The sequence below is a fragment of the Neofelis nebulosa genome, chromosome 7 (genome assembly GCF_028018385.1).
Source record: "Neofelis nebulosa isolate mNeoNeb1 chromosome 7, mNeoNeb1.pri, whole genome shotgun sequence".
In the NCBI taxonomy this organism is placed as follows: domain Eukaryota; kingdom Metazoa; phylum Chordata; class Mammalia; order Carnivora; family Felidae; genus Neofelis; species Neofelis nebulosa.
Genome location: NC_080788.1, coordinates 5478466 through 5503014, shown reverse-complemented (window position 1 = coordinate 5503014; position 24549 = coordinate 5478466). Strand labels below are relative to the sequence as shown.

Below are 24549 nucleotides of genomic sequence, written 5' to 3'. Positions count from 1 at the left end.
CCCTCAGCCTCAGTTATCCAGGAGAGCCCCCAGCAACAAAGAGGAGTTAAAAAAAAAAAAAAAAAAAAAAAAAAAAGCTTGCCCCAGTCCCAGAGTTTTGGGAGCGGTTGTTAGCACAACAAAGCTAATATGACAGTGACAGCAGAGAGAGGCTACAGTGATGTGCAGAGTCCGATTTTCCTTCAAGTCAGAAGAACCTGGGAAATTGGCACCTGTTTTGAGGATGGACCCGGGTTTGGGCTCTGATAAATACCATCCTGTTTCAGGACACGGGACCCAGACACTAAACGAAGAAGAGAAGGCTTCTGTGCCTCCGCATTCAACCGCCCCTCCCCGCTGCCACGGGGGCCCCAGGGCCACACTACCCGCAGGCAGACCAAGTGCGTGCTGAGGGCCCCAGCAAGGCCAGGGCAACACCCAAGAGGGTGTTGAGCCGATGCCCAATAATGTTTCAAGTATTCGTGGTGGGAAAATTCAAAATTTAGCTGGGCTTCCTTGCCTTTTTGTTTGTTTGGGGACAGCTTGGTGGTTTTTATTCAGGAACACACACACACAGAAGGGGGGTCCAGTCACCTCTCCAGGGCCTGCACCAGCACACGCCTTACCACGCTCCCCCCACCCCTTTCTAGGCACTAGGAAGCAGGTGGAAAGGGCACACTGTGGGCGGCCACGTTCTTGGTGGCAGCCTGAGACAATGCAGTGGGGCCAGTGTCAATGGCCCGACGATGAGGTTCAGCACCGGGAGGGTCACACAGGAGCCTTCGCAGCGAAGGGGCCAGCTTTCAAATTCCGTTCCACGTTGGGACCTAACTGGCAGAGGCTGAGTGTGAGAGGAAAGGACCGAGTGGTAACACAAGGCAGGGGAAAGGTGGATTCTGGGCTTAAGTCGCCAAATTTGACAGAAGGCAGACTGAGGGTGGAGCACAGCCCAAGCACCAAGGTTCCACGGACCTCGACAGCAAAGGGCAACGAGGTAGGTTTGCGTTGGGGGTCGGGGGTAAAGGTGACTCCTGAGTCGGCAAGGAGACCAGCTACAGTCGACTCTTGCCTACTTTCTGTCGTTGGGCCTTTTGGGGGGGGGTGGGTGCGGGGAAGGAGGCAGACCCCAAGCGGTTCAAGGTGCTGCTGAGAACGGGACGTCCACTTACAGAGAGTCTCGCCCTCAGGCATCCTCCCTTTTGCAGGACTGTAGGCTCCCCGATTGCTTGTGAAAGTATCTCTATGTGGATGGCAAATTAGATCAGGGATGCAGGTATTAGGATGGCTGCTGGGGGGGGTCGAGGCTGGCTGAGATGAAAGAGAACGTGTGAATCTTCCAGAGGAAGCAGAGTTGCGCGTTTCTGGGCAGAAATCCAGGGCCAATGGCAGGGAGTACGGCAGGCTCAGTGCACCCCCGCACCCCGCACCCGCCCGGGACCAAGAGCTCATTTAGGTGTCTTTTCGTGGGTGTGGGCGCCCACCTGCTGCCCACATCGCCTCTGAAAGCTGCAGCCAGAGATGACTGGCTGAGCAGTTGCAGGTGAATTTCCTTACCTTTCCTAGGAGGAAAATTACTTCCTGTCAGTAGGCACCATTGACCTATCAGGTGACCTATATTTGCATTAACTCTTTTAGCAGATGTACCGTACTGTTGGCATAGCGTGGAGCTTGTGGTTAATCACAAACCCCAGATCTTTCCACGTGACTAATAAACCACAAGCAGATTCCTACTAAGCCCTTGTTTCATCGTGACCTGAGCTCAAGTCTGAGAGCTGGAGAGCTGTTCACTGTCCCGTCAAGGGGATTATCATTATTAAAAGTATCCTACATTATATTCTATATACACACACGTTCTACATATGTTACAGTATATTCTTTATGTGTGAAAGACCAAGCCACGCTTTTTTTTTCTTTTTTTCTTGCAACAAAGATCAATCCTAGCTTACGGCTGTATTTCTACACAATGTTATTAAAAGCAGGAGAATTGGAATTTGCCAATTTTCTCTAGTGAAACAGGAATTTCTAAATGCTGGATGACTCTAAATGCAAGTATGTTCTTGTATGCTCTTGCATTGTCAGAAGTTTTAATACATTTAAAAAAAAATGTATTGAAGGGGCACCTGGGTGGCTTCGGCTCAGGTCAAGATCTCACGGTCTGTGAGTTTGAGCCCCACATTGGGCTCTGTGCTGACAGCTCGGAGCCTGGAGCCTGCTTCGGATTCTGGGTCTCCCTCTCTCTCTGACCCTCCCCTGCTCACACTCTGTTTCTCTGTCAGAAATAAACGTTTTAAAAAAATGTATTTAAAACATGCAGAGTCCCAGGATGAAGCATATGTGGTTCCTTCGACAAGCCTGACCAAGGTTCCTGTAATTCAGCATCGTTACAAAGGGCTGCACCATCGGTACTCACACACAAACAAGGCTACGTAAGACAGCTTTCGGTTCGACAGCTCGAAGGGAAAAAAGGTAAACCTCCCGCAAGAGCAGCATGGATTTTTCTAGAACACCACTGTCAACACTAGAAACACGTCCGGGCCGGCAGCTCCGATGACACGGACACGGACGAGGACGAGGACAGTCCACTTGCCTAAACCAGGGGTTACTCGGTGGCAACCTCACCCATCTCAGTGGCAGAAACAGGAACCCTCGAGGGGAGCAGCCCGAGGGGGCCCCCTCAGGTCTTGCGTCACACCTGAGCCCGATATGTGGGGCCACCCACTCTCGGGAACAGGGTGGGAGGAGCCCAAGGAGGGGAGGTGGGGGTGTATGGCTGACAGCTCATTAGGGTGAGCTTCACAGGTAAGAACCAAGGGGTGCTGGCCACAGCGGACCGCAACTCCACACGTTCCTTCTCCACGGGAGACACCAGCATCCAGAAGGAGGAGTGATTTTTCTCAAGGTGATGCAGCTAGTGACAAACTAGCTGGAAGCCTGAACTCAGGATCCTGATCCTCACCTCGCTATCTTGCCTCCTCTGCTAAGTAGCCTACGTGAAATCAGGCTTGCGAGTGTGGCATACTACAGAAAAGAAGTTAAAGATTTTTTTTCAAATGTTTATTTCGAGAGAGAGAAACAGGGCAGGGGCAGAGAGAGGGAGAGAGAAAGAATCCCAAGCAGGCTCCGTGCTGACAACAGTGAAGCCTGACGTGGGGCTCGACCCCACAAACCACGAGATCATGACCTGAGCCGAAATCAAGAGTCAGACGCTTAACCGACTGCCACCCCGGTGCCCCAAAAGTAAAAACGATTTTGTTGAGAGATTTTCCAGACAAAACTATGTTCTTGTAAATCTACTGAAGAGCTAAGAATGACAACACTGCTAAGATATCTGACCATCTTGCAGCATAAAGAACACACACACCTGGCTCATGGGACCAGCACGTTTGGGGTAGGTGTTTGGGGTAGGTGTCTAACTTCCCGTGGGCTAAGAGGTTAGCTGAAAGCCCCAAGGCTCTCTACCGCCCATCCCACAGCTTCCTCCGATAGGATGAAATGCTTCCTTAGTCCTTCTAAATTCCTCCGTCTGTGAGTTCACATCGCTTCGTGGTAAACGCACGTAAGACTGGCCCCTGGGCCTGAACAGACTGCTGCCCTGGGGAAGAGTGGAGACTTAGGGAGTGTGGGGGTGAGGCAGGTTCCTTGGGCCGGCGGGGCTTTTCGATGCCGTTAATGGAAGACGTGACCGGCCTCTTCTTTTCAAAAGGACAACCGTGCCTCTCCTGGGAACCCAGCTGGGGACAATTGGAGCCCGCATCCCCCTTGGTTCTCATGAGGAGGAGAGGGAGCCCTGAAGGCCTGCCCACAACAGAGAAGAGGCTATGAATTCACTGCCTTGGGGTTAAATGGACCGTTTTCATTCTACCTTATAAGCTGAAGAGAATAAAAAGGATCTCATAGCTGGATTAGAGACTCTATTATATCACCATCAAAAAACCAACCAACCAAACAAACCCAAAAAACAAACAAAAAAAACCCCAAAACAACACAAAAACACAAAAAACCCCACACTCCTTAAAGAGCAAATCAAAATGGTTTACAAATCTGCAGGGTCAGACCTGCGCTCGCCCTGCCTCACAGCAGCCCCCACCCCCTTCCTTCGCCCTCCGTGGTGACGGGCAGGAGCTGACGCTTAGAAACGTGCCAGAGGCCGAGGTCCCGAGTCCACCAAGCTGTGAAGGTCCTAGCTTCTGGGAACACGGTCACTTCAGCAGTCGGCCAGCTCTGCACCGTCTTCGGGCTGGTCTTATCCAGTCTGGAAGGGTCATTTGACCCTCAGAGCCCCTGAATCACTGTTGGGATTTTTTGGGTGTGTGTTTGTTTTGTAACATGGAGACTGTGCCTTTTTTGACCACACAAATTTGGGATCCAATCTCCAAAGGAAGAAGTGAACCCCGCGGCGCAGGGGAAAGGAAGCTACGAAGGGGCAGAGCTGGACGCCTGACCTGCCGCTGTGCCCGAGGCCCTCGTGTGGCCCCTTCCTCGTCCTTATTGTGAAGTGAAAGGTAAAAGGGGAGTGAAATTATTAAGATAAACTAAGCTAAAGGATTACTCTAAAAAAAGTGACAGAGACAAAACCTTTTTTTAAGGCAGCAAAGGTCCAAACACACACAGAAAAGGAAACCAACCAAAGTGACCTCAGGCAAAATAATCTGTCGAAACAGCAAAGCCTAAAACACACCCAGAGTGTGGAGCCCGGGGCTCGCGCTGGGGGCTCCTGCTCAGGAAGGGACAGATGGGTCAGGGTCCTGGCCCGGCTGCGCACGCGCCTCATCTGGAGAGGTGGGGGATGACGTCCCACAGATGCACTGAGCCCCGTCATCCTGCCGTCCCCCCCCCACCACCCCGCCCCAGCGTCTTCCCTCTCAGTTCCCAGTGTCCGTGACAGTGGGGTCCAATACATGTCTGCTCTGTTTGTCATTATGTTTCCAAATAACTGGGCTCCAGACCAGAGTGTGTGCCTCTCGGTGGGGGGAGGGGGGTGGGGGTGGGGCATAGAGGATGTGCACAGGGGAGAGAGAAGACACTGGAAGCTGTTTCCACTCTGCTTTCTGCGAACGTGTGTATGTGTATGTAACTCACAAACAAACAAAGATACCCAGACTGGGGCTACAACACTCTTACTGCTAGGGTGCACGATCAGAAAGTTTTAGTGACAGAATGTTGAAAGTTACTGAAACTGGTGACAGCTGTATGGGAGCCTGTTATTCTGTCCTTTCTGCTTTTGTGGATGGCTACAATCTTCCAGAATAAGGTGAAGCATCCCCCCGCCCCCCTCAGACCCTCAAGGATGAGCACGGGCATGGCAAGGGCTAACCAGATGCCAAGCCTCTAAAGGCACCTTCCTATCTCTCCGGGAAATGCCCCACCAGCCCCCACAAAGGGAGAGGTCTTACACTGCCCGTTCCCACCCCACCCTCCTGCCTGGTGTGGTGTGTTTGGTGGAGATGGGGGTGGGGGGAGGGCTTCTGTTGAGTGCAGTCTGACCTTGAACTCTGCCGCTGATGTGATCACGACCCAAGAGGGAAGTTCTGGGTAAACTGGGTCTGCCCATTTATTTCCTCCAGAAAAAGCGGGTTTGCCTCTTCTGAGGACAACAACGATAGGAAGAATTATTTCTGCGAGCTAAGACGTGAGCAGGGACGGGGCAAAGGAGGCCGGCCTAGAGGCAGGTTACCCGGGAGAGAGAGCAGCTGGCCAGCAGAGGGAGGCCACAGGGGTCCTCGGCGGCCAGACGGGTCAGGTGGGTGCTTCAGATCAAGCAGGAAAGGGGTCAAGGCGCCTGAGCCTAGCTGCAGCCCATCAGGGGCCTCTTTCTGCTTCAGGGAAGGGAGGTGACAAGTAGACTGTTACCTGCCCCTACCCACCACCCTCCTCCCCTCCCCCTTCAGTCAGCTGCGCCCTGAACCACACCACACACCCCACTGTGACTAAACCTGGTGAGACACATCCCTGAGCCTAGAAGAAATCTGTTATTTGGAATTAAAAAAAAAAAAGTGTGTGTGTGGGGGGGGGGTATAAATAAAACAAAGTTGACAAAATGTTGGAAATTATTAGAGGATGGGACGTGGGGGAAATGGGTAAAGGTGGTCACAAGGTACAGACTTCCAGTTTTAGGGTAAGTAGGCCAGGGAAATGTTGCACGTCTGAAAGTTGCTGAGAGAGATCTCTAAAGTTGTCATCACTAGAAAAAACAATGTAACTGTGAAGTGATGGATGTTTACTAAACTTACGGTGGTAACGTTTCGCAACGTATACGGACAGCAAATTACGTTGCACACTGAAATTAATGTAATGTGACATGTCAGCTGTATCTCCGTAAAACTGGACAGAACGATGAAAGTGGTGATGAGTATACACACGGGGGGGCTTCATGACTCTATTTCCTACTTTGGGGACATTTAAAACTTCCAAATTAAAAGTTCCATTTTTTAAAAAGTTGATATTGTGGCCCTGTAATACATTAAGGGTGCCTTTTTTACCTTTACCTCCAAGAGCTTCTATACATGCAAGAGGCTAGGTTTTCGAACACGCAGCCAGCAAAAATTACTACTAAAATACTGTTTTTACATGACTTTAAAAAGACAAAATAGGTGTATAATTTCACAAAGGAACTAGAAAAGTATCATGAGAAAATGGGGGGGAATAAAACAATCTGGTATATTTAGTTAGCTCTAACAGCACATGGCAATTCTAAATAAAGCATACGGATTTAAAAAAAAAAAAAAAAGACATCCTGTTTTCGATTTCAAAGAGCGCAGGGTACTTTTCCTCATCTGGGCACTTGTTCACGAAGAGGCACCCGGAGTGTCCTGTCCGTCCGTCCGTCCGCACTCTCAGCCACAAGAGTTAGGGGCGGCGGGGAAGGTCAGCCCGCAGCCACTACCGGCCCCTCGGAAGTCTGGCACCCCCACTTTCCCAGGCCAGCCACTCCCGGCTCAGGCCGCGGGGCTCTGGTATGTTTCCCCATAGGCTGAGCTGCAAACCGTCCCTGGGGGACTCTCTGCAGGGAATTGGCCCAGAGGAGAGGCTTCCAAACATTCATCATCGTAGGGCTGTTTTCTTCTCCAGGAGGAAGCAAGCCACAAAAGTGGAAGAGAACATCCGGGGTGGGGGTGGCGGGCAAGTTCTTCACTTAATGTGAGTTAGAACCGCAAGTGAGTTGGGCGGCTTGTTGGGAGACACTGAGTTAACTTGGTTTGGCGTTCCCTTTGTCAACCGAACAGAAAGCTTGGCAGGGCTCGTAAAAGGAAGGCTTTTCCCCGCCTCTGCCTACAGACAGGGGAGGGAAACCCCCCACTGCCGGGACCTCCCGGCTCTGGACAGGGCCCAGCGCTCCCCGCCTGCGGCAGCACCCACAGCCCACAGCTTCCAACCTTAGTGCACAGGGTCTGTCCCCTACAGGGAAGGTGGGCCTTCCTCCAGCGCTGGCCTGGGACTGGAGGCCCCAGCCAGGTTGGCCCTGCCCATGCAGGCTCGGATGGCCTCACTTCTGGGAAGAGGTGGGATGGACGTCCCATTTTGTTCCCAGAGCCCAGCCCAAGGGAGCCTGGGGAGCTACTGAGTGGCCAGCCATGAAGCTAATAAAGCTAATGATTCTATCCGGTGTGGGATCCGCTGACTCAGATTAGGCACCATTAACCCAGCCGTAACTAAACGTATCCCTCGGTGGGGCGCCTGGGTGGCTCAGTCGAGTGTCCGACTTCAGCTCAGGTCATAATCTCTTGGTTCGTGGGTTCGAGTCCCACGTTGGACTCTGTGCTGACCGCTCAGGGCCTGGAGCCTGCTTCGGATTCTGGGTCTCCCTCTCTCTGCCCCTCCCCCACTCACACTGTCTCTCTCTCTCTCTCTCTCTCTCAAAAATAAATAAACATTAAAAATAAATAAATAAACATATCCTTCGGTATCTGGTACCCTAAAAAGTGGATAAGGAAAACTAGCAGTGAACTTGGCTATTTCTGTGGGGGTTCAACATTTTGAGGAGATTTTTTTTTTTTTTTTTTTGTATTTCATCTGATGTTTTATAGTGGGGGTATGCAATCAGCATGGACTATGAAACTAGAGATGAAAAGTAAAATATGTTTAACCAGTGCACTAATTCAGATATTTGCTATAAAACCACAATGAAATGTACTCAGCAGTGCTACAGGGTTTTTTTTTTTTTTTTCCTTCTTCTTCCATTTTCTGTGTATTTTATTTGCTTGTTCTTGGGAAATTTTCTGAGAGCTTTTGAAAATTTTTGGAGTTCCAGGTAAGACGTTCTTTTCTTTTCTATGCTTACTTTTTATTTTTTTATTGAATAAATGTGATACCTAACGTTGTGTAAGTTTAAAGCATACAGCGTGTTACTTTGATACATTTTATACATTGTAACGTGACCGCTGCTATGGTGGTATCTGTCATATTAATAGTAACCGCAGTATAATATTGTCAACCTTCATTATGCTGCAGGTATATAGCTCCATGGCTTATGTACCACTTGTCACAGCTCACAGGCTTGAACACCATCACTCTTACCTCCCCATGCCCAGCCCCTGGACACCACCATTTAACTGTTTTTCACAAGTTTAATTATTTTAGATTCCACATAGAAGGGGTATAGCATGTACTTGTTTTTCTCTGACTTATGCCACTTAGCATAACAATATTCTATTATGCGTATGGACCACATCTTTTTATTTTTATTTTTTTAATGTTTTTGTGTTTTTTTTTTACGTTTATTTTTGAGACAGAGAGAGACAGGGCATGAACGGGGGAGGGGCAGACAGAGAGGGAGACACAGAATCGGAAGCAGGCTCCAGGCTCTGAGCCGTCAGCCCAGAGCCCGACAAGGGGCTCAAACTCACGGTCCGTGAGATCGTGACCTGAGCTGAGGTCGGACGCTTAACCGACCGAGCCACCCAGGCGCCCCTGGACCACATCTTTTTATCCATCTGTGAATGGGCATTAGGGCTGATTTCACATCGTGGCTATTGTGAATAATGTTGCAATTAACATGGGGGGGGGGTGCAGATATCTCGTTAAAAATTCTGTTTTCATTTCTCCCGGAATAGTTTTAGAATGATCACCGAGAGATGGAGAGTCACAGGACTGTCCCTGGGATGTGCTACGGCTGGGAAGGGGAGAGCCAGCGTGAGACTTTTGCCTGTATCAGCATAATGAGGATAATGACTGACCCCCTTTCTCCTTTCCTCTCCCTACAAGCCAGGTTTATAACCGATACTGTGATTTATAATAAATATTTGGTCTCCATCCCTGTTCCTGACACAGAGCTCCCTGGAATTTCCTAACTGATGAGAGCAACAAAGGTGTCTTTTATTATGTTAATTAGGTGACTTCTGGAACACACCCGAGGGTGAGGGCTGGTTGTCCGGAGAATCAACCAGGTGGTTACAGGGCTGGAAATTTCAGCGCTCTCCCACATCTCCCTGGAGGGGAGAGGGACTGGGGGTCGAATCAGTCACCGGCGGCCAATGATTTAATCAATCGTACCTGGTAAGGAACCTGCTGTACACACCCCAAAGGATGGGGCTCAATACACGGAGACTTGGGGAGAGTGAAGCGCTCTGAGAAGGTGCCCCTTCCCACACACCGGCCCTGTGCCTCTCTTCCCTCTGGACGTTCATCTGTATCTTTTACCATATCCTTTTACAATAAGCTGGCAAGTGTAAGTACCGTTTCTCTGAGTTCTGGGAGCCGCTCTAGCAAGTTAACTGAATCCAAAGAGGGAGGAGGTCATAAGAACTTCTGACTGGTGGCCAAGTTGGACAGAAGTTGTAGGTAACTTGGGGACCTGAACCTGTAGCTGGCGTCTGAAGTGTGTGCAGGGGAAGGGGGGAGGGGGGCGGTCCGGTGGGAATGAGCCCCTATCTTGTGGGATCTGATGCTGTCTCCAGGTAGGCAGTGTCAGAACTGATTGAATTCTAGGAGAGCTGCTCCCTGCTGCCCACGGTGGAATTGGGCGCAAGACCTTAATAGTGCATTTGGTCAAGCTGTGGCTAAGAGGGCCAGGCGGTGACAGGCCATAGTCCTCTTTCCTGACCCAAGAGCTGGGACTGTCCACTTCCCCAAGGGTGCTGGTTTCCTGTGGGGAAGAGTGGAGAAAGAACAAAGATCCACACCTCACAGCGCAAAACAAGAGTTTGCTTCTTAGTGGTTTGCGGATGTGGACGAACAGTTGAATCACAGACAATTAGAGCCATCACTCACTAAAAATTCAGGCTCTGGGGCGCCTGGGTGGCGCAGTCGGTTAAGCGCCCGACTTCAGCCAGGTCACGATCTCGCGGTCCGTGAGTTCGAGCCCCGCGTCAGGCTCTGGGCTGACGGCTCGGAGCCTGGAGCCTGTTTCCGATTCTGTGTCTCCCTCTCTCTCTGCCCCTCCCCCGTTCATGCTCTGTCTCTCTCTGTCCCAAAAATAAATAAAAAACGTTGAAAAAAAAAATTTAAAAATTCAGGCTCTGCCAGAACCGTTGTTTTTAAAGAAACCAACCAGCTTAGATGAAATGACTTAAGTAATATGTTCACATTCTTAAATGAGAAATATGAAGATGGACAGTGAAGATGCCCTTCTGTTCAGTTCCCACCGCCCAATGGGTAACCTGATCATTAGTTCCCTGTGACTCCTTCCAAATACGGATTACGCACGCAGAGCGAATAGGCATACATATCACTTCTGCTCCTTCTTTTTTACATAAATGGTGGCATACTTGTACACTTTTCTGTACTTCGCTTTTAAACTTAATCTCCAGTTACATTTTTTTAAAATGCTTATTTACTTTTGAGAGACGGAGAGAAAGAGTGTGAGGAGGGGAGGAGCAGAGACAGAGGGAGACACAGAATCCGAAGCAGGCCCCAGGCTCCGAGCTGTCAGCACAGAGCCCGACGCAGGGGCTCAAACTCACAGACCGACCTGAGCCGAAGTCGGATGCTCGACTGACTGAGCCACCCAGGTGCCCCCACCTCCAATTACATTTCTAAACCTGATTCCTATTTCTGAGCTCTTTGTCTACACTCTAAAAATGTAATAGGAGCCAAACAAAAATATTAGAAAACCCACGAAATTAAAAGTCAAAACTGTCAGAGAACATATTCCAACGCTGTACCGGGATCACTCTCTCTTAGACCATTCTTGTTGGCCGATTTCCCTCGGTCCTTACAACCATCTCAGTGTTACCTGGTCCTCAGAGAGGATGCCACCCCTCCGCCCCTCTACTGGCTCGCCCGCCCGTGTCTCCTCTCTGCAGCCAAGCTTCAAGATGAAGGGGTCACCCCCAGGACTTCCTCAACTCCCACTCACCCCGCAGCCCCAACTCCGCTGACATTCCTCTTCCCCACATATCCGTGGGCTTTCCTTGTTGCTAAATCCAACTAGACGTTCAGCTCCTAAGCTACTCAACCTCTCAGTGGCGTCTGAAATTAGTGACAATTTGCTCTCTTTTAAAAACATTCTTCGGGTTCCCTGTGACTCCTCCTGGCTCTCTGGCAGTTTCTCTGCAGATTCCTGACCATCGTCTAGGCGCTGGGGACCCTTCACGGCTGTCCTACAGCTCTGCCTCTCCGGCCCAGAGCACTCTGCACGGCTTCGGAAGTGTGTGTTCCACAGCCCCGGGGACAGGCACTTCGAACTCAACATGTTTAGAAGTGAATTCGTCATCTTCCTCCAAAACCAGCCCTATTTCATCTGTTTTGAATCTCTGGAAATGGCACCACCCAGCTGTCTGACCCAGGACGATGCTTGGGCTCATCCTCCCCCCACCTCCCCCAAACCTTCCCATCCCAGGCATCTCCGAGTCCCGCCACTCCGGCCTTCTCGACGCCTCCAAGCCCACCACTCTCCTCAATGCCCTGTCCCTCCACTACAGTCAGTCGGTCGGGATTCCGGCAACAACTCTGCAGTTGGGCTTTTTGTCTCTAATCTTGGTTCCTCCAAGCCAGTTTTCCACCTGGCTGTCAGAGTAATCTTCCCACCATACAAATCTGATCAAATTATTCGGCTGCGTAAAAACCCCTTAATAACAGGATTTTTTTAAAAAAAAGATCCCATCAAGCTGATTTTAAAGTTCACCCGGAAAAATAAACATGCAAGAATAGCCCGGAAAAAAAAAAAAAAATCATTGAAAAAAAGCATGAGAGTGAGTTAACCCTACCAGGTTTTTTTTTTTTGTTTTTTGTTTTTTAAATGTAACATAAAGCTGCAAAAATCAGTTAAAACAGTGAGATTCTGGGGCGCCTGGGTGGCTCAGTCGGTTAAGCGTCCGACTTCGGCTCAGGCCATGATCTCATGGTCCGTGAGTTCGAGCTCCGCGTCAGGATCCGTGCTGACAGCTCAGAGCCTGGAGCGTGCTTCAGATTCTGTGTCTCCCTCTCTCTCTGACCCTCCCCCGTTCATGCTCTTTCTCTGTCTCAAAAATAAATTTAAAAAAACATTAAAAAAAAAAACACCAAAAACGAGTGAGATTCTGGTGTATGGAAGGCACATAAATCAATAAAAGACAATAGGAAGTCTCAAAATATGATCAAAACATGTGGGAATTTATTATACGATAAAAGTCGCATTTTATTTATTTAAAAGAATTTTTTTTTTATGTTTATTTATTTTTGAGACAGGGACAGAGCGTGAGTACGGGGAGGGGCAGAGAGAGAGGGAGACACAGAATTGGAAGCAGGCTCCAGGCTCTGAGCTGTCAGCACAGAGCCCGACCCGGGGCTTGAACCCACGAACCGTGAGATCATGACCTGTGCCGAAGTCAGACACTTAACCGACTGAGCCACCCAGGCGCCCCTAAAGTGGCATTTTATTTTATTTTTTTTTGATTATTATTATTTTTTTATTTTTATTTTTGGGACAGAGAGAGACAGAGCATGAAAGGGGGAGGGTCAGAGAGAGAGGGAGGCACACAGAATCGGAAACAGGCTCCAGGCTCCGAGCCATCAGCCCAGAGCCTGACGCGGGGCTCGAACTCACAGACCGCGAGATCGCGACCTGGCTGAAGTCGGACGCTTAACCGACTGCGCCACCCAGGCGCCCCTAAAGTGGCATTTTAAATTAGTGGAGAAAAGATGATTACAAACAGTGTTAGGACAACTGGTAAGCAAACAAACACAAAAAAATTAAGTCAGGTCCACACTGCATGCCTGCCTCACATTGGCATAAGCTCCTGATGGATCAAAGATTTTAAATCTAAAAATGAAGGCATTAAGTATTACAAGAAACAAAGAGAATACTTTATAGCATGACAAAAAACCTAGAGGCCATTTAAAAACACTAAATCTTGCTGCATAAAAAAGAAAAAAAAATGTATGGGGCATCTGGGTGGCCCAGTTGGTTAAGCATCTGAGTTTTGACTTGGGCTCAGGTCATGATCTCATGGTTTGTGAGTTCGAGCCCTGCATGTGGTTCTATGCTGACAGTGCAGAGCCTGCTTGGAATTCTCCCCCCCCCCCCTCCCTCTCCCTTTCTCCTACCACCTCTCAAAAAATAAATATAAATAAGCCAAAAAAATGTAAAAGTCTGCATGGGAAAAGCATCCATCATAAAGAATGCTAAAAGACAAATATCACAGATAAATGTCTACTTTTTCAAATACATAGAGAGTTCCTAAAAAATCAATAGGAAAAAGATCAAGCACCCAAAAAAATTCAGGGCACAAGATACAGATTGCTCACAGAAGAGATAATACAAATGACTCATAAATATGGAAAAAAATGCACCTCAGTCATAATAAGAGAAATGCAGTTTAACACCACACAGAAACATGATGTTTCATCTATAAGACTGACAAGGATCAGGGGCGCCTGGGTGGCGCAGTCGGTTAAGCGTCCGACTTCAGCCAGGTCACGATCTCGCGGTCCGTGAGTTCGAGCCCCGCGTCAGGCTCTGGGCTGATGGCTCGGAGCCTGGAGCCTGTTTCCGATTCTGTGTCTCCCTCTCTCTCTGCCCCTCCCCCGTTCATGCTCTGTCTCTCTCTGTCCCAAAAAAAAAAAAAAAAAAAAAAAATACCGTTGAAAAAAAAAAGACTGACAAGGATCAAAAAGTTTGATGAAACACTGAGCTGGGGAGGATGCAGGCAAACACACCCCCCCAGACACAGCAGGTGGGACATACAGTGGCACGATGTCTATGGGGGGAGAACTGACGCCATCCACCAAAACTAAAAAAGGCATCACTCATTGTCCCAGCGATTCCACTTCTAGAAATTTTTTTTGCAGCTGTACCTCCATGTGTATAAAATTGTATGTGTATAAAATTGTTCTCTGAGGGGCGCCTGGGTAGCTCAGTCAGCTGAGTGTCCGACTTCGGCTCAGGTCATGATCTCACAGTTCATGGGCTCAAGCCCCGTGTCAGGCTCTGTGCTGACAGCTCGGAGCCTGGAGCCTGCTTCGGATTCTGTGTGTCCCTCTCTCTCTGCCCCTTCCCTGCTCACAGTCTCTCTCTCTCTCTCTCAAAAAATAATATTAAAAAAAATTTTAAGTTGTTCACTGAAACACAGTGTATATATTTGATAAAAGTATTTAAATGGGGCGCCTGGGTGGCTCAGTCGGTTGAGCGGCCGACTTCGGCTCAGGTCATGATCTCGCGGTCAGTGAGTTCAAGCCCCGCAGCAGGCTCTGTGCTGACAGCTCAGAGCCTGGAGCCTGTTTCGGATTCTGTGTCTCCCTCTCTCTGACCCTCCCCCGTTCATGCTCTGTCTCTCTCTGTCTCAAAAACAAATAAACGTTAAAAAAAAAAAAAAAGTATGTAAATAACTTAAATGTTTATAATTAGGGAACTAGTAGAAGAAATTACTGTAGACCCATAAACAGATCCATAAACAAGAGTATTAAAAAAAATAATAAGAATAAGGATGTCCTTTGTGAACTGATATGGAAAGCTCTCCAAGACATATTAGCTGAACAAAGCAAGGTACGGAAATGTGTAGGTTAGCTACCTTCTGGGTAAAAGGGTGGGATAAAGTGGATTACGCATTCACATTTGCTGATGTCTAAAAATATCCCTGCAAGAATAAACAGACATGATAACACTGACTGCCTTTGGGGAATGAACTGTCTAGAAAAGAGATAGAAGGAATATTTTTCTTGCATACTCTTTCGATCATCTTTAATCTTGCACCCTGTGAATAGATCTATTAAAAAAATATTAAAATTAAAACCATATTATAAAGCCACAGTAACTATAATGATGTGGAATGGAGGAGGAATAAAGAGCCATATCAGTGGAACAAAGCAAGAAAACAGGAAGAACCATATAAGAATAAATTATTCAAGAATTGAGGCAAGAGACTAATCATAGAGGAAAAGACGGGGGACCTCTGTCTCAAATCTCACATCAAAATTAACTCCAAAGTAAAAATAGCATTGAAACAAAATATGAGTACAGCACCTGGGTGGTGCAGTTGGTTAAGTGTCTGACTTTGGCCCAGGTCATGATCTGACGGTTCACGAGTGTGAGCCCCGCACTGGGCTCTCTGCTGTCAGCACAGAGCCGGCTTCAGATCCTCCGTCTCCCTCTCTCTCTGCTCCTCCTCCCCTCTCTCTCTCTCTCAAAAATAAATAAACTTAAAAAAAACTTTTTTAAAGTGATGCTATCGTCTTGCAACCACAAGGAAATGAATTCTGCCAACCACCTGAAGGAGTACGGAAGCACACTCCCCGATCGGCCTCTGATAAGACCACAGCCCCAGTGAGCATCTGCATTGCAGCCTGGGGAGACCCAAAAGCAGAAAGTCCAAATAAGCTGTAACCAGACTTCTGACCTACAGAAACTGTCAGATAATAAAAGGCAATTAAAAAAAATTTTTTTTTAAATGTTTTTATTTATTTTTGAGACAGAGACAGAGAATGAGTAGGGGAGGGGCAGACAGAGAGAGAGACACAGAATCCGAAGCAGGCTCCAGGCTCTGAGCTGTCAGCACAAAGCTCGATGCAGGGCTTGAACTCACGAACTGTGGCATCATGACCTGAGCTGAAGTCAGATGCTTAACTGACTGAGCACTGCCCCCCCCGCCCAGGCGCCCCGTAAAAGGCAATTTTTATTTTGTGGTAATTTGTTACAAAGCAATAGAAAACTAATACACAAAGAGCCGATTCCCTTAATATATAACAAAGAGTTCTTAGAAGCTGATAATAAAGTACTCAGCAGAAAAACCGGCAAAGACTTAAAAACACAGCCTACAGAACAGCAAATACAAACGGCCAAAGAAACATAAAGAGACGGCCAACCTGGCTTTTGTGTTACGTCCTTAGAACAGTGCCGGACACACGGGGGGGCCACTCGATATTATTTGCTGAATAAATGAATAAATTTCACTCATAATCAAGGAAATGCCAAATAAAACAAGATACCATTTTTTACCCATGAGGCTGGCAAAGACTGAAAAGATGGATACTATTCAGCCTCCTGTCACACGCTTCAACCTGGATGGGCCTTGAGGACGTGCTAAGTGAAGTAAGCCAGGCACCGAAAGACAAGGGCTGTAGAATTTCACTTCTGTGAGTTACCTGGAGGAGGCCAATTCAAAGGCAACAAATAGATTGGTGGCTGTGGGGGTGGGGAGGGGTAAACAGGGAGCGGTTGTGCGGTTGTTTAACGGGTACAAGTGTCTGTTTTGCAAGATGACAGTCTGCAGTCTGGAGATCCGCTCTACAACCATAGGACATACTTAACATTACTGGATTGTACACTTAAAAACAGTAAAAATGAGGGGCGCCTGGGGGGCTCAGTCTGTTAAGCGTCCGACTTCAGCTCAGGTCATGATGTGACGGTTCATGAGTTCGAGCCCCACGTCAGGCTCTGTGCTGACAGCTCGGAGCCTGGAGCCTGCTTCGGATTCTGGGTCTCCTCACTCTCTGCCCCTCCCCCACACGCGCTCTGTTCCTCTGTCTCAAAAATAAATGTTAAAAAATTTAAAACAAAATAGTAAAGACGATAAATTTCATGTGTTTCTTACAAGCGTAAAAATGGGTACGTTCCGTGGTGAAGAGGCTATGAAGAAACGCTCTCATAACACTGGTGGGAGCAAAAAATGTTATCTTTATAGGGAAGACTTTTACAGCATCTACCTCAACTTTAAATGTGCAAACACTCCTTCCCCAGTTATTTTACTTCGAGGAATGTATCCTACAGACACCCTTATATAAATACCCAAAGAGATATGTAACTCTTAAGAAAGTTCACTGCAGGGGCGCCTGGGTGGCTCAGTCGGTTAAGCGCCCGACTTCAGCCCGGGTTACGATCTCGCGGTCCATGAGTTCGAGCCCCGCATCGGGCTCTGGGCTGATGGCTCAGAGCCTGGAGCCTGCTTCCGATTCTGTGTCTCCCTCTCTCTCTGCCCCTCCCCCATTCATGCTCTGTCTCTCTCTGTCTCAAAAATAAATAAACGTTAAAAAAAAAAGAAAGCTCACTGCAGTGTTCCTTCCTAAGAGTGAAAAGGTGGATACAGTCTAAATGTGTCAATAAGAAAGTGGTCTCTGGGGGCACCTGGCGGGCTCAGTCGTTTAAGCCTCTGACTCCTGATGCTGGCTCAGGTCAGGTCATGATCTTGGCGTTGGTGAGTTTGAGGCCCGCAGCGGGCTCTGGGCTGACAACGCGGGGTCTGCTTGGGTTTCTCTGTCTCTCCCTCTTCTTCTGCCCCTTCTCTACTTGCCTGTGCACATGTTCTCTCTCTCAAAAATAAATAAATAAACTTTATTAAAAACTAAGAAACTGGTTAGGTAAATAATGGGGGATACCTATATAAAGGCTTGCGATACACCCGTTGAAAAGAATATATATCTTTATGTACTAATCTGAAAAAATGCCCAAGATGTTCAAGTTTCGTTTTTAAGGTAGAAGTTATTTGGTAGGGCATGCTTCCACTTTGTGTGAAGAGAAAGTATGTATATGTGATATATGCTTGCATAGGCACAGGAAACCTCTGGAAGGCTGTCTAAGAAATACTCAGGTATGTACTTCTGGGGGTTAGGAGTCGGGGAGGATGTAAAGGGGAGAAAGGGGAATTTGTACTTTTCATCTTATATGCTTCTTATTATTTGAGTTTTTGCAACAAACGTATTATTTTCATATAAAAATTTTGGGGGCGCCTGGCTGGCTCAGTTGGTGGAGCACGGCACTCCTGATCTCGGGATTGTGGGTTTGAGCCCCATTGAGATTACCCCCGTAGAGATAAAAATAAAAATCTTTAAAAATAATTAATTTGGTAGAATAAATGAGCCCCGTAGAGATTACCCCCATAGAGACAAAAATAAAAATCTTAAAAAAAAATAATTTGGTAGAAAAAATGAGCAAGCAGGCAAGCAAATAAATATTTTCCAATAGTTTTACACTGCCCTTAGGACAAAATCTAAATTCCTTAAGAACAAAATAAGGTCTTGGGGCACATAGGTGACTTGGTGGGTTAAGCGTCCGACTCTTGGTTTCAGCTCAGATCATGATCTCAAGATCAAGCTCCGAGTTGGGCTCTGGGCTGACAGCAGGGAGCCTGCTTGGGATTTTCTCTCTCTCTCTCTCTCTCTCTCTCTCTCTCTGCTCCTCCCCCACTCTAGCATGCATTCTCTCAAAGTAAAAAAAAAAACAAAAACAAAACGCAAAGAAAGGTCCTTCATGATATGGTTCCTGCTCTCACAATCTCTGTTCCAGTCTCCCCACCTGCCAGTTTGTCACACAGGATACACTTTCTCTTGCCTCTCAGCTTTGCCAGACGTTCCTGCTTTTGCTTGGAACACCGCCCACCCCGTCTATGAGTTCTAGGGCCTTCAGGTCCCAGCTCAGACCTCTCTTCCTCCAGGAAGCCTTCCCTGGTGCTCCCCCCGACCCCCAGCCTGGGTTTAGGGCACCAGTCAGATGCGTCCGGCCCACTCTGTGAACTCCTCTACCCTGGGTTCATCACACAGTCTCACAATTTACCTCTCCCACTGGGCTGAAGCTTGGCCACGCAGTGACCATGCCTGTCTGGGTCACTGTCCCATCTCCAGCATCAAGTCTGACACATAGATGGTATTCGGTAAGTATTTGTCAAATTGGCCTTTTATTGCAAAGGAAATATAACCACATCACAGACAAGTTAGCACAGAAGAGCGAAGGGGGAATTACAGTCCTGCCGTCCAAACACAACCACAGCGTCCCTCTAGTAGTTATGTTCCCCGGGCGTGTTTTCTCGTAGCTGTATTCCCAAGCCAGACCTTTTGACAAGACCCCCGGGACACAGTCATTTTGGGTAGAGAACATTTCACTGCACCCTGTGAAAACATGAGGCTTTTATAAGCCAAAGTAAAGATTACTGTTTTGGTAATCAAGTACTGTGCACAACAGACCACAGACATCCCAGATCATCTCTTGTGACTCACCCACCTCTCCTCCCTGGGGACTTTCACTCTGCCCTTACTGACTGGTTTATAGCCGACTGGATTCCTTGCGAAAACTTACTGTTCTACTCCCTAAACTCCCATTATAAAGAAGCGTTAGAACATTAATGTAACACATGTATGTGTTCCTGAGGAAACTGCGAAGCATTTCATTGAGGACGCCCATTAACAGCAGTGAGGTCAAGAGTAAGAGATCACAGTGATGCCCACACACCCCTCCCCTGCCTCCCCATAGAGGGTCTTCCCAGAGAAGGTTGAGTTTGAAGAGAAACCCACAGAAGATGCTAGTGAATCCTCAGAGCCCTGCCTCATGGCTCACTACCCCCGGCCCAAGATTAGAGCTTGAGGTGATGAGACCCACGCGTGGGATTAGTTTCTGTTTTGCTCATTATTAGATTAAAAAAAATTTTTTTTTAATGTTTATTTTTGAGAGGGGGGGGGAGGGAGGGAGGGAGAGAGGAGCATGGGAAGGGAAAAGAGAGAGGGAGACACAGAATTGGAAGCAGGCTCCAGGCTCCGAGCTGTCAGCACGGAGCCCGACGTGGGGCTCGAACTCATGAATCCTGAGATCATGACCTGAGCCAGAGTGGGACTCTTAACCGACTGAGCCCCTCAGATGCCCCCAGCCTACAGAGTTTTCATACAGCTGCTGGGACATAGCTGATTTGTCTCCAGGGTCTTTCTGACAGGTGCCATTCTGAGACTACTTTTTCTTTTCATGGGGTTAAAAAAAGGGGGCTCAGTGCTGACAGCTTGGAGCCTGGAGCCTGCTTCTGCTTCTGGGTCTCCCTCTCTCTCTGCCCCTCCCCCGCCCGCACTGTCTCTCCCTCTCCCCAAAATACATTAAAAACATTTAAGAAATGTTCTGTTAATTCCAAATATTGAAGAGGAACACTAACACATACAACTAGGAATAAAAATTGGGAAATATGTTTTTTAAAAAAGAGAGAAGAAAGAAAACTCCGTAGTCTCCTGTAACCACGGGTGTGTACAATTTTTTACCTCCTTTTACATTTTTTGCTTAACCTTCTCCTAGGTAGCTGCAGAGCCTTTCCATTAAAAATTTTAAACTGTACTGACCAGGTGCATGATACGTTACTCAGATCAGTGAGTCACAATGAAAAGTAATCCTGCAACATTACGAGGCCTAAAGTTTTCTTTCCCTACCTTGGAATACTTCCTCAGGATGGCGTCCCATAAGCAGAATTCATCAAAGAGTGAGGCTATCTTAACACTCTGCCTGCTGGATATCTTCACTCTTCCTTCCTGAACTGCTTTCAAAAAGGCATCTACCAACTGACGATGGCTGTAGGACTGCACACAAGGGCAAATTCCTTCACCAACCCTGAGTATTAACTCAAAATTTCTCCCTGACATAAGGAACAAAAAGGCTAAATTATTCCTTCGATTGCAATTAACTTTTATTAGCACCTACAATGTTCCAGGTAGGGTACAAGGCACTTTGTATGTGCCATCTTATTTAAACGGTACAACGACCCTGTGGAATGGTGCAAAGCTCATGGAGGGTGCACAGGAGGCTTCTGACCCAAGCCATCTAGCCCCTCTGTCCATCTGCTAACCACTCCTGTCTCGGGTATGTCATTCATGTTTTAAGCCACATGTCACGGCTTATAGAGACAACAAACATACTCCCGAAGATTTCTTTGCTGGCTGAATTTCCTACCTCCTGGTTTTTCTACCCATGGCAAATACTAACAAGTCCAAAGGGTCAGAGACAGCTTGAGAGCTGCCGTTTCCAAGCCAAAGTTTTGACAACGGACAGGACAGACTTTGTAGTAAAAGCGGATCGGGATCAAGGAAAGAACGCCCGCGGTATCTGCGGAGACGAGTCTTGGGGCCTTTGGAGCCTGTCTTTACTCAGTAGCTGGGATGGTCAGCTCCACAGGCTTAAAGGCCAGATGCGGAGCATAGAGAACCAAAGAGGATGGTCGAGAGCCTGGCCCTGCGTATAGCTTCAGAAGTTCCCACAGAATGATTCCCACTGCCTCTGGTCTGCGAAGGCGAGAGCGCCGCTAGGCCCAGCCCTGGTGAGGTCATGGGGCTAACAAATGAAGAAATCAGGAAATGATTTCTTTTTTCTTCAAGAAATAACTCTGGTTGAATTTCCTCAACAGGTTTTAACTTCTGCATTCGGACAAAAGTGTTCTGTTTCACTGATTCAACGAAAGAACGACACAACGAAAACTGCCAGAAGGATAGCTAGTGGTTACAAGCGTGAACTCCGGAATCAAAGAGCCCAGACTTGAAATCTGGCTCTAGTCCGGCTGTGTGATCTAAGGAAGTTGCTTAATCCTTCTTAGCCTCCATTGTGTCCCCCATACATAGGGAAAGTAACAGAACCTACCTCTGGGGGAGGGGGGTGGTACCAGGAAGATTAAATAACGTGTGTAAAAGCACTTAGTCATAGTACCTGGTGCATATGGTACAAATTCAGTACATTTTCATCAACGGTGGGACTGGGAGCAGCACCAATACTAACAGTGGTAATTCCGTTTGGAAGGAAGGAAGGAAGGAAGGAAGGAAGGAAGGAAAGAGAGGAAAGGAAGGAAAGGAGGGAGGGAGGGAGGGAGGGAGGGAGGGAGGGAGGGAGGGAGGGAAGGAAGGAAGGAAGGAAGGAAGGAAGGAAGGAAGGAAGGAGAGGAAAGGAAGGAAAGGAGGGAGGGAGGGAGGGAGGGAGGGAGGGAAGGAAGGAAGGAAGGAAGGAAGGAAGGAAGGAAGGAAAGGAAAGGAAAGGAAAGGAAAGGAGGGAGGGAGGGAGGGAGGGAGGGAAGGAAGGAAGGAAGGAAGGAGAGGAAAGGAAGGAAAGGAGGGAGGGAGGGAGGGAGGGAGGGAGGGAAGGAAGGAAGGAAGGAAGGAAGGAAGGAAGGAAGGAAGGAGAGGAAGGAAAGGAGGGAGGGAGGGAGGGAGGGAGGGAAGGAAGGAAGGAAGGAAGGAGAGGAAGGAAGGAAGGAAGGAAGGAAGGAAGGAGAGGAAAGGAAAGGAGGGAGGGAGGGAGGGAGGGAGGGAGGGAGGGAGGGAAGGAAGGAAGGAAGGAAGGAAGGAAGGAAGGAAGGAGAGGAAAGGAAAGGAAAGGAGAGAGGGAGGGAGGGAAGGAGAGAGGGAGGGAGAGGAGGAGAGAGGAAGGGAGGGAGGGAGGGAGGGAGGAAGGGAGGAAGGAAGGAAGGAAAGGAAAGGAAGGGAGGGAGGGAGGGAGGAAGGGAAGGGAAGGAAAGGAAAGGAAAGGAAAGGAAAGAGAGAGGGAGGGAGGGAGGGAGGGAAGGAAGGAAGGAAGGAAGGAAGGAAGGAAGGAAGGAAGGAAAGGAGGGAGGGAGGAAAGGAGAGAGGGAGGGAGAGAAGGAGGGAGGAAGGAAGGGAGGGAGGGAGAAAGGGAAGGAGGGGGAGGAGAGGGTGAAAGGGACAGAAGGAGTAAGTTTCCTTTTCCATTACATTCAGAAACAAAGGGCAGGGGCACCTGGGTGGCATCCGACTTCGGCTCAGGTCATGATCTCACGGTTTGCGAGTTTAAGCCCCGCGTCGGGCTCTGTGCTGACAGCTCGGAGCCTGGAGCCTGCTTTGGAATCTGTGTCTCCCTCTCTCTGCCCCTCCCCCACTTGCTCTCTATCTCTCAAAAATAAATTAAAAACATTAAAAAAAAAAAAAAGAAACAAACAAGGGGCAAATGTGTCGATGAAATGGTATTAAGTGGTTGAAAAACTTACCACTAAGTAAGCAGATTTTGAGTCCAGCACCAGGCACTTACTATACGAACCGAGTAACGTTACACTAATTTTTCCTCGCTTGTCAGTTTTTCTGACCTATAAAGTCAGAGTGTGGCATCAAAAGAGCGACAGGGTCTATCCTGGTTCTAAGAATTCTGATTCATCTGCCAGGGCAAGTGGTCCATCTCTGTTCCAAATTAGAGCCGTCCGTTACGGGCAGGAGTGGCTTCCCATAAACGTTTCCTCTTTAATATTCTCTCTGCTTTGTTCTGAGTGACGTTTTAACTTGCAAGCTGGCTCAAACCTTTTAAATGATAGTTCTAACTTCATTAATTCTAAATTAACGCCCCCCAAAACCACTTAGAGACCCAACAGGCACAGACTAGTTGAAAGCCTCTCTTGGGCAATTCCGCGGAGACAAGACGGTGGACGAGAGATACTAAGAAGACGTAACACAACCTCTAGTTCAACTTCAGGTCCCTGCACTCTTGAGGCCACAGGCATCCTGGCAGGCTCAGCGGACTGCGAGTCACAACCTGTGTGGCCACGTCTGTTCTACTGACCGCCCCCCCCCACCACCACACACACACACACACACACACACACACACACACACACACAAGGACTCCAATCTTTTGGGCCCCACTCGCCTACTCTTTGTCAACCGCCGACCGCCCCCACCCTGCTTTTAATGCCCCAGTACTGGCCTTTCCTGACCAATTTCCAGGGTGGAAATCCTAGTTCAGCGGGGAGCAAGGCTAACCCGAGGAAAGGCTTCCTCGATAGTCAGGGGAGGCCTGGAAGTAGGATTAAAGTAGCAAAAAGACATGTCAGGTGGCCGAGGGAGCGAACAAAGAGGGGAGCCAAGCAAGGGTCACACTGACCTGCACATCTGATAGCCCCAGGCAACTAGAAAAAGGCATCCGTCCAGGCTGAGAAAAGGAAAGAATAGGACACTTTGCCTAACTGAACACAGAGTGATTCTGTGTGTCTGTCCGTGTTTCATCTGCAAAAAGACCAAAAGCCTGGGAAAGATGAATCCGGGTTTGAATCCTGACTCTTGTCATTTAACTTCTGTGTGACCCTGGGCACATTATGCCAGAGGGCCGACGGGAGGATTAAGCGAGACAGGGCACACAACGGTGGCCGTGGATCCTCTCCTCTTTCCCACCGCCACCCCGTCGAATCAGGAGCATCACGGCCTGCGGGAGGGTTTCCCCTGCACCCCAACAAACGGGCATGAGAGCAAGCGGTTGCCGCGGGGAAGAGGCCGCAGGAGAAAACGGGCGGAGACAGCGCTTTCTGCAGTCGTGACACCCCCAGGAGGCTGGGGGTAAAAAGACCGAAAAGGGCTCAGGCCTTAGCTAGCTCGCTGCTGTCCAGGCAGCAGAGTCCCATTCCCGGGGAGTTCCCTGAAGCACAGACTGTTGCCTTTGAACAGGGAAACCACTTTGGTGTCTGGCATCATGGGCGGTGTAGAATCTTCCACAGATGT

General features: G+C 48.4%; 1 protein-coding gene and 1 long non-coding RNA gene across 5 annotated transcripts in view; one reads left to right on the top strand and one right to left on the bottom strand.

The window, feature by feature from the left end:
- The window catches only part of CRTC3 (CREB regulated transcription coactivator 3), a 109898-nt gene that overhangs the window by 53815 nt on the left and 31534 nt on the right, over nt 1-24549 (bottom strand). The window lies entirely within an intron of this gene.
- Nucleotides 6777-9241, top strand: LOC131515991 (uncharacterized). Its single transcript, XR_009263799.1, has 2 exons — nt 6777-6932; nt 9030-9241. It is a non-coding gene; the product is annotated as an uncharacterized LOC131515991 (long non-coding RNA).